Source organism: Vigna umbellata, chromosome 9, assembly GCF_029865625.1.
Source record: "Vigna umbellata cultivar VRB3 chromosome 9, Vumbellata_1.0, whole genome shotgun sequence".
Taxonomy (NCBI): Eukaryota; Viridiplantae; Streptophyta; class Magnoliopsida; order Fabales; family Fabaceae; genus Vigna; species Vigna umbellata.
Window position 1 is genome coordinate 6,778,428 of NC_142173.1, and position 8,160 is coordinate 6,786,587.

An 8,160-nucleotide genomic window follows, 5' to 3' on the forward strand; every position below is an offset into this window, starting at 1 on the left:
AACACGACCGAACACGAAAGATCAACATAACCTATGAACAAGACCGAACGGGAGAACACTCCCAATATGAGAACATGACCAAACAGTCATTTAGAGAATAAGACTCAAGTAGAAGTCGAACACTTAGACTTATATCAAGCACTTATGATTTAGAACGAACAATATTGGCTTAGACCGAACACTATTAACTTAGTACAAGTACGATATCGAGCACTAGTATAAGAACGAGCGCTCATAAGAGACCACACAACTCAATAATATCAATCGCTAACACTATCCTAAGTATTAGTACAAAACTGAGCACTATATCGAACGAGCGCTGGTCAAGACCAAACACTTACCAAGAATGAGGGCTAGTAAAAGACTGACCACTACCAAGACAGTACATTACCAAGCGGTCAATAATAGTTAAAACCTATGATAGACTAAAACGCTGTTTAAAACCAAATGATATGCTTAGACCGACTACTATAATCACCTGGATATCCATACAAGACCGATCGGTCATTAACTAAGGATCCAAAAAAGTAGAACTCAGTTAAGACCGAGCGCTAATACATAGTACTATTAATAACGAACGCTAAACCTAGTACAACTAATAACAACCGGTAATACCCTTCCTAGGACTACCGAGTTTGAAAATGAATACTTTTAAACCGAACGTCACTATTAAACCGAACGTCACTATTAAACCGAACAACACATAACCACATTATCACTATGAAGCCTAATACCGCTAAGCCCAAATATATGACCAGACCGAGTGTTCTATACCGATCGATCGATTTTCTACAAAACTTGCAGAACTTCTCAACCACTTCACAGATTTCATCCAAACCCAGAGTGTTGCATACAAATCGAACATCAAATAATTCAATTTCACATACATGCAACATCATCAAACAATAGTTTCATACATCAAAACTAAGTAATTAAATTAACTAGCTTCCATTACCTCTTGACCGGACCGATCAACGATTATTCTTTTCCAAACTTTGCTTCCTCCCTAGAAAATCCCAAGAATACCTATATTTCTCCGATTGGTAAGGAAAGACCACCCAATGGACCAAAATGGAGTTAGAAATGGGAAAAGAAGTTTGAAGAACACATGCAACCAGTAGACTACCTTGCATGTGATAGAAAACAACCATTCTAAGAAGAGAATGAACTTACTACCTCAGACCAACAACTTGATTGCTGCAAAAATGAAGTCCTTGACACCAGGAAGACTCAGGCATTGCCTGATTGATGATCGGAAGAAGAAAAGATAAGAATTTGTAGATAGAAGAAGAAGTTTAGAGAGAAGGAGGAGAAAACTGAAATTCAGAAACATTTGGAGAAGAAAGTGCATGCAGGAATGACTCGAGGTTTTTGAAAAAGCTAATTATATCCTACCGTCAAAATCCACTCGGTCCAATCCGATGCACCCATCTGGATTCCACTTTGCTGCTGAATTTAAGGATCCTGACAGTACTCTTCTATCTTTTTAACAGTTAATCTTTTTAATAATTATTCTTATTTATTTGTTATTTATAAAGTTTTAGATCACATTAATTATTAATATTTTTATCAATTATGTATTAATCTGTTTTTAAAGTGTGATAATAAGGACTAATCGATTCGTTTTAGCCAATTCCACTCAAATTCGGAGCAGGACGGACCCACCCACAGAAAAAAAAGGTATGAAAGTTAGACCTGCCCATAGTGACATTTACTATTCTCCTTGTGGACTCTTTCAACAAATTCACAACTTTTAATAAATTAATTCAGAACTATAAATTTATTAGAAATTTGTATTATTATTTAAAATTACTCCTTTTACGGTGAAATATGAAGTAGTTGAGTGATATCTTTTAGTATTTATACACTCATATCAGTTTAAAGAAAAGAAATATGCTATTAATTACGATTATTTATTATTTTTTTAAAACATATCAATTAATTAAAAATATTAAAGAAAAAAAATACATCATTCAACTCCAAGAAAGTCTTATAAAAAGTGTAAAAAATCTAAAATAAATACTTATAAATAAGTATATAAGAAGTATATTTCAAGATTTTTAAAACAAAAAGAGATGTAAAAAACAAATAAATAATGAGTTGATCTTAGTTTTTATCAAACAAATGTTATTTTAATGTCCTTGAATGAAATTTGATGCATTATTTTAAAATTTAAGAGCTTGCCATAAATTGTGCTCGTGAACCATTTAATTTCGGTGTGAGACCCTAGATAATTAACGTTGCAAATATATGTCAAATCAAAATCAATGCACATCACGTCAATGGTTCAGAGTCATTAAAAACGCACTTCGCACCACATGCACGAGCGCCACCTGTCACGCTAGAAGTTTCGGAAGTCAGTAGTGGGGTACAGGTGTCAGCAGTGGAGACGTTCGTCCATTTTGACGTGGATTGAACAAAACTGAGTTTTTGGAAAATCTCTCCCTCTCACCTGCACGCACTCATCTTCTTCCTCAGAACTCAACCCTTCATTTTTCTCCAACTTCTCTCTAGAACCTCCCAACTTCTCTCTACTGTAAATCTCACGCCTCTTCTCCGATCAACTTGCAGCACCGTAGGAACGTTCGCTCAACTGCAAGCTACCAACTGGACCGAACAGTTTCAAAGGCTGAAACTGGTAAGTCTCCTTCAGAAGCTTGTCCTTAGGTTTCTGGAAAACTAGGGTTGTAGTTGCGTGCAAGTAGGTAGTCTAAGTGTTCTGTTTTTTGTGATTAGATTTGTTTTGGAAGAGTCAAGAACATAAGAAAAGCGTAGTTGGACGAAGCCACTTTTGCATCTAGGACAAGTTTGATTGTCAATCCGGGTAAGGGAAGCTTATATGTTTAATTTATACTTGAATGTGGTATGATCTGATTTGGATGTATGAAAACGTATGCATGTTGATGACTGAAATGCATGTGTGCAGTATGAATGCGAATGTATGATGTATGATGATTGAGATGGGTGATCATGAACATGGATGTTTATGTTGTATGAAGTAAATCTGTATGATGATGTTGAATATGAAGTAATTGGAATGAATGTTATAAAGTTTATAAATTGAAAATCATATGAATTATAAAGTATAAGTTTAAATGTTGAAATCTGAAATCTGTTATGGTTGGAAAATCCGAAACGTAAATCACTCCCTATGATAAATTACGCTCGTCACCGTACGGTCTTATACCGTTCGGTTTCCCTGAAAATAACTTAGAATGGAATTCTTTCATTTGGGAAGAACTCCGCTTGAGAGCGAGCGTCCCCATTTAAATGTCTGAGCGTTCGGTTCAGCTCAGCTGTATATAAATACTTTACACTTTAAAATATGTAACGTTCGGTCTTATACCGAACGTTCATTCTAAACAACGCTCGGTCTTAAACCAAGCGTTCGTCCTAAATAGCGCTCGGTGTTAAACCAAGCGTTCGTCCTAAAGAGCGCTCGGTCTTATACCAAGCGTTCGTCATGGTTGATTCTAGGTCATCTACCTAGCGTTCGCTTTGATGTAGTGTTCGGTCTTAAACCGCACGCTCGTCCTTATCTTTGATTCCTTAACGAACGTAAATAGCGTTCGTTCAAATATTACAATATTCATCCTCTTACGTTCGTTCAAATACTGGCATCGGTTCTTTATATACAAAATTTTACAAAGAAAATTCTAAGTATTATTGATCATCCTTGGTACATTGAATCTGGTCCAAGATCTTCTTCACGAAAATTTTCTAAGTATCATTATACCTTCAATAGAGTCAGTTCATTTAACTGACCAAACAGAGAGTCACGTTCGTCCATCCAGTACTTTATTTGAACGTTCGTCCTAATTCTTCAAAGGACTGAACGTTCGTCCTTTCATGCTCTTAAAGTTAAAAATGCGAATGATGATAAATTATAAGATATTACCCTGTGAACACTATATTAAATGATTATACGATTATGGAATTTGAACGAGCGTTCCAAGGAGGAACGTCTCAGATATGTTAAATATTAAATTTGGTAAAGTATGACTGTGGATAAGTTAGGACTCGCTGTCCATCCTGATATTTAGTGATTACTCTTCTCACGTAGAGAGGGTAAGTCATGCGTGTGAATGGCAGGAGGTCCTTAGTCCATAAGTTAACATGGGCGACGTAAGAACGGACTAACCTCGAGTGGCAGCTGTTTAGGTGTATCCCAGTTACTACATCACTCGAGTGCAAGGACGCTTGTAACTACACAGATCATACAGTCCGGACGGTCTGTCTTATATATATATATATATATATATATATATATATTTCTATGTTATTCTATGTTAAGTTATTTGTGGTATGTGTGAATTGAAATGTTAAATGTATGTATTGTTGTTATGAATTAAATTATATAAGCTTACCCTTTCGTTTTCCTTGTGTTGTCTATTGTATATGTACGTTCGTCCTGTCTTGCAATGATCATCCGTGTGGATGTGAGCAGATGGCGAGGCCACCATAGAAGATGTGATTGAAGAAGAAAATTTAGTCGAAGTTGAAGTGAAAGTGGAGCAGTAGGACGTCCGTCTTTCGTTTTAGTTTAGTCATTAGTTTTTGAAAGGGACGTTCGGTTATTTCTTTTGTAAAACCGTTCGTCCTAATCTATTGTATATCTGCACATTAAGCCGTTCGGTTTTGACTTGTGCTTTATTAATGTAAAGACTGTTTATATTACTGTTAATTGTAATTAATTCTGAATTATGGTAATTACTGTATTTTGGGATGTTACATTAGTGGTATCAGAGCAGTTTTGTTCTTTTAAGGACACTGTAGGTTATGAGTGCACTGTGTTTTTGCTGTGTGCTTATTGTGTGTTTAATGAGTTATTGTTTTTAACTCCTGAACATTATTAACGATCGTTTTTCTCTGATCCAGAGAAACTAATGGCGCCTAGACTCCCTCCTCCTCCGCAACCGAACGAGTCTGATACGTCCAGCAACACTAGGTTGTTGGAAACAGTGGTTGAAAGACTGCATCAACAAAACACAACGTTAATGGAGCAGAACGCCACACTGATGCAGCAAAACCAGGCCGCTATGCAGAGTTTGGAGGCATCTCGTGCCAACTCTGAAACAACCCAAAGGCAGCTAATGGAAATCCTAGCGGCAACCAGAGGTACGCCTGGAGCGTCCTCTTCCAACGCTGCCCAACCTACTGCTGAGTGGAGTTTGGAGAGTTTTCTTCAGCATCATCCGGCTAAATTCAATGGGAAGGGTCTCCCTGATGAGGCTGATCAATGGTTACGGGATATGGAAAGGATCTTCAACGCCAAGAGGTGTCCCGATGAGAACCGTTTGGCGTACACTGAGTACTTGCTGACTGGTGAAGCGAGCCACTTGGTGGGCGAGCGCGAGAGCTATTCTGACGGACGCTCAACAACCGATCACCTGGGAAATGTTTAGAAATAAGTTTTATGAAGAATACTTCCCTGATAGCGTCCGGTTTGCAAAGGAGGTTGAATTTCTGCAGCTCGTTCAAGGTGGGATGTCCGTTTCAGAATACACCAACAAGTTCAAACACCTTGTCAGATTCAATACCATGGCCACCAGTGAAGAGTGGCAATGTCGGAAGTTTGAGAACGGACTGAGGAGTGATCTAAAGGTACTGATCTCAAGTTTGTGCATCCGTTCGTTTCCTGCTATGGTGGAACGAGCGAAAGTATTGGAGAAAAATATGGCAGAGGCGGAACGACATAAGAAACAGCAACAAGTGAGTAGGGGACCATCGTGTCCAGGGGAGGTATTGTTCAGAGGAGACCACCTTACGCTCGTCCAAATCAGCCTTTTAATGCAAGCGGTTCACAAGCAATGGTTCCTGTCGGACAGTCTGGACAGGGAAACGTTGTTTGTTTCCAGTGTGGAGGGCCACATTATAGGAATTCATGCCCTCAGCTAGTGGGAGGAAAGCACTGCAATCTTTGTGGAAGGAACGGGCACTTGGATAACGAGTGCAACTTGAGCGGACGTGCAGTAACGAGACCACCTAATGCTGGAAGAAACCAACCGAGAGGTGGTAGAGCACAAGCAGTGGGTCGCGTGTATGCCATAACTGGGGCGAAAGCAGCTAACTCAGGTACACTCGTCATCAGTACATGCTTTGTGTATGGTACCTCTTGCTGCGTATTATTTGATTCGGGAGCAACACATTCCTTCATCTCGAAGGCGTGCGTTGGCAAACTGGGCTTAGGCATGAGTGAGATGCAGTTCGATCTGGTGGTGTCAACCCCAGCGGCTGGAGAGGTTAGGACGTCCACTATGTGCGTCCAATGTCCTATAGAAGTAGAGGGGCGTAAGTACAAAGTAAACCTCATCTGCCTACCTCTTCAAGGTTTGGAGGTGATTTTAGGAATGGATTGGTTGGCTACCAATCGCATTCTCATAGATTGTGGTAAGAAGGAATTGGTATTTCCGGATGAAGAAGAAGAAGAATTTTCGGTAACGCTCGGTCAGTTAAAGGAAGACATAATGGAAGGTGCTAGCTGTTTTCTCATCATAACACATGAAGATCAAGAGTTCGGAGGATTGAGAAAAGAACGAACGTCCAGGGAGGGCAGTATTGAACGAGCGGTCGTAGATGAATTTCCGGACGTTTTTCCGGAAGAGATCCCTGGACTGCCTCTTGTTCGTGAAATTGAATTCACTATTGACTTGGTGACGACAGCAGCACCCATCTCTGTTCAACCATACCGAATGGCGCCTGCAGAACTGGTTGAACTCAAAAAGCAGATTGAAGAGCTGATGGAGAAGAAATTTATCAGGCCGAGCGTATCACCCTAGGGAGCGCCTGTGCTCTTAGTGAAAAAGAAGGATGGCAGCTCTCGGTTATGTATAGATTACAGGCAATTAAACAAGCTGACCATCAAGAACAAGTATCCCCTGCCGAGAATAGATGACTTGTTGGACCAACTGCATGGGGCAACAGTATTCTCAAAGATTGATTTGAGATCCGGATATCATCAAATCAGAGTTAAGGAGGATGACATTCATAAGACAGCGTTCAGGTCTCGGTATGGGCATTATGAATACGTGGTGATGCCATTTGGAGTGACGAACGCTCCAGCCGTGTTTATGGAGTATATGAATCGCATCTTCAGGCCTTATTTGGATGAGTTTGTAGTCGTCTTCATAGATGATATTCTCATCTATTCCAAGACCGAAGACGAGCATGAGAAACATCTTAGACTTGTACTTGGAGTGTTACGTGAGAAGGAATTATATGCAAAGTTATCTAAATGTGAATTCTGGATGAAGGAAATTCAGTTTCTGGGACATGTGGTGTCGGCTGGAGGCATCGCAGTAGATCCAGCAAAAGTGCGAGCGGTACTAGAATGGGAGAGTCCGCGTTCGGTCACGGAGGTGCGTAGCTTTGTTGGACTGGCGGGCTACTACAGACGTTTCATTGAAGGTTTTGCTAAGATAGTAGCGCCGCTAACTCAGTTGACTCGTAAAGATCAGCCGTTCGCCTGGACTTATCTGTGTGAGGAACGTTTCCAGGAGCTGAAAGTGAAATTGACGAGCGCTCCAGTGTTGATCATTCCGGACACGTCCAAGACCTTTGAAGTATACTGCGACGCTTCTCACCAAGGGTTGGGCTGTGTGCTCATGCAAGAAAAGCGAGCGGTAGCGTACGCGTCTCGTCAATTGAAAATCCATGAGAAGAACTACCCAACGCACGACCTGGAGTTGGCAGCGGTCGTTTTTGCACTGAAGATTTGGAGGCATTACTTGTACGGGTCTACGTTCCAAGTCTTCAGTGATCACAAGAGCCTCAAATATTTATTTGATCAGAAGGAATTGAACATGAGGCAGAGGCGTTGGTTGGAATTTTTGAAAGATTATGAGTTTGAACTGCTGTATCACCCTGGGAAGGCCAATGTAGTGGCGGACGCCCTAAGCAGGAAGACAGTTCATGTCTCGGTGATGATGATTAAAGAGCTAAGTTTGGTGGAGAGTTTCCGAGACCTAAGGTTACAGTTCGATCTAGGAACGAACGTTATTAGATGTTGTAACCTTAGAATTTCCAGTGACGTCTTTGACCGTATCAGGATGAAGCAACGCGAGGACGAGGACTTGTTGAAGATTTTAAGCGCGCTCGGTACGAATCAGGCCAAGCATTTCAACACTGGAACGGACGACCTATTACGCTACATGGATAGGA